Source organism: Macrobrachium nipponense, chromosome 20, assembly GCF_015104395.2.
Source record: "Macrobrachium nipponense isolate FS-2020 chromosome 20, ASM1510439v2, whole genome shotgun sequence".
NCBI classification, from domain to species: Eukaryota; Metazoa; Arthropoda; class Malacostraca; order Decapoda; family Palaemonidae; genus Macrobrachium; species Macrobrachium nipponense.
Window position 1 is genome coordinate 83,651,111 of NC_061089.1, and position 2,633 is coordinate 83,653,743.

Below are 2,633 nucleotides of genomic sequence, written 5' to 3' on the forward strand. Positions count from 1 at the left end.
TAAATTGGAATTTTCTAAGGCTTTTAAGATTGCCATTAGTTCCGCTTGTAGTATGGAGGCATTGTTGGATAGCCTCCAGCTTCCTTTGAAGTCTTGGGCAGCCACTGCTGCTGCAGTTGCTGGAGCTTCTGGGTCAACTGAGCCATCAGTGTAATATATGTTTTCAGCTGCTGTGTTCCCGATTGCTTCTTCTGCTGCAGTTTTCATTTGTGCTGCTGTGCACAGTGCTTTGTTTGCCGGTAGTATTGTGAAGTTATACCAGATTGGGTCTTCAACACAGGGAGGTGGTTTTTGGTATCCCTCAGGTGGGACATCCTTTGTTATGTGTTTCACTGTGTCCTGCATACCCAGTTCTCTCAGTGTCTGGAGTATACTGCCTACCTAGGTTTTGGGTGGGTCTAGTTCTTCGTGCAGGTTTATACACGCTTGCATTTTGTTTTTGTGTGGTCCATTTCTGTCGTTTCTGATGGTTTTTGCACAGAATGGCAATATTTCTTTTGGCCTATCCTGTGCTTGAGAGACTGCAGTTGTGTCTCTGCCCTCAAGAGACAAATTCTTGTCCACATTGGGGCTCCAAGTATAAGTCTCATTGCGTTGTTTTGGATGACTTCCAGCCTCTGCTGTTGATCCTTTCTGAGATTTGTCAGGACTGGTGCTGCGTATTCTACTTGTGCTCTGATGGTTTGTATGTAGAACCTCCTGAGCAGATGGTATGCCACACCTTCTTGCAATGATGTGATTTTCTTTAGGGCATTAAGCCCTATTTTTGTTTTGGCTTGGAGGAGAGCTGTATTTGCTTCTTCAGGAGATAGTGAATCTGCAATGCAGACTCCCAGATATGTGTAGCTATCCACCCAGTCTATGACGTCTCCTTTCAGTAGAAGGTTGGGTGGATTTTGATCATGTTTTATTGCCATGGCTTTTGTCTTATTTCTGTTGATTTTGAGTCCCAGTTGTGTGCACTTGTCCTCAAGTTTTTGCAAGGCTTCTTGCATCTTTTGGAGCTGTCTTTGAGGGCCGGAGCTGACGATGCAAACATCGTCAGCATATATGAAGACCTCTACTCCTTGTGGTAGCTCGAGACAGGCTACATTTTCCATAAGGACATTGAATAAGAAGGGGCTTTGAATGCCCCCCCCCCCCCTGTGGAGTGCCGTTTTCAAGAGGGTAGTATTATGACATTCTGCCTTGGAACACTACTCTTGCTTCTCTTTCTTGCATGTATCCTTTTGTCCATGTAAGCAGGTTGCCCTTGATCCTCTTTCTGACTAGGGTAGGGAGGAGAGGATGGTTGCTGCATTGGCCAATTCATATGCCTTTTCTAGATCTAAGAAGACCACTATGGATTTTCTGCCATTTATGGCACTTAGCACATCTGTGAGGCACTCATGGTGCCTACTCCTTCCCTATAGGCATAGAGCCTATGTGTAGGGGCCCTGCTTGCCATAGTAGTCTGTTCAGAACCATTCTTTCTGCAACCTTTTTCAGTGCAGCTGATGAGGGATATCGGCCTATATGCGCCTTCCTCTTTTGGCTTAGGTATTGTTGTGTCGTCTTGCTGTTGCCATTTCTTTGGCCTGGTGTGCTCTGCATATGTCCTCGTTTACAGGAGAGATATACCTGTTTGGCAGGGTCTCCCATGTGTCTCAGCATGCTGTAAGTGATTGCATCTGCTCCAGGAGCTGTGTCTCTTTTCCCCTTGCTGAGCGCACTGTTTAGTTTCTTCTATAGTGAAGGGTTAATGTGTCTGTGTCATCAGGTGTGTTGCAGGCAGTATTGATTTCCCTCCATCTTGCTGGGGAAATTTCATTTATTTTTTCCCGTGTTGTTTGGGGAAGGTTGTGGGATTTTGTCCTTTCTGCGAAGTTTCTGGCTATATTGTCAGCTTCTTCTTGTGGGTTGGGGTGGATGCTTTGCGCTGTTCTTCCTTTCCCTGCAATTTTTGCAAGGAATCTTGCAAAAATTTACTGGAGTTTGTCTGCTGATGTTTGCACACCAATCATACCATGCCTGTTGTTTAATTTCTTTTGTCTCTTCAGTTGCGTGGGCTATTTCCTCTCTGAGAAGTCTGTGCATCTCGTCAGATGGTTCCCGTCTGAAGAGTTTCGGCACTCTGTTTGACTCTGGCATTGAGTTCTTTGACGCTTTCACAGTATACCATGCATCTTTGTGATCCGATCTTGGATCGTTTGATCTTTGGCATGGACATGTTTGCTGCCTCTCTGAGTTTGCTGATGAACTCTTCATAGAAGAGTTCTATATCGTTTGCAGTTTTTCAAGGTAGTTCCTCGCCCATCTCGTCGTTATGGCTTCAAAATGTAGCCCAGTTGCAAACTTGGGGTTCCATCTTTCTGTGCGGTGGTATGGGGGGCAGCTTTTTGAGCCGTAGGCCAATGTCAATGGCTATGTGGTCGCTTCCATGTTGCTTGCTCCTTTAGGGCGGAGTTTGTGAAGGTAAGATCTAGTCTTCCTCCTTTTAGGTGAGTTGGCTCTCCACTGTTTAATAGCACACCTCTGGGAATTCACATGATAACTGGTGTAGAGGTCTTATAGTTGTTTTGTTTGTTGTGTAGAGTTCAGGCTTGGGTGATGTTGCGTTGAAGTCTCCTCCAATTAGTGTGTTTTTCCTGTGT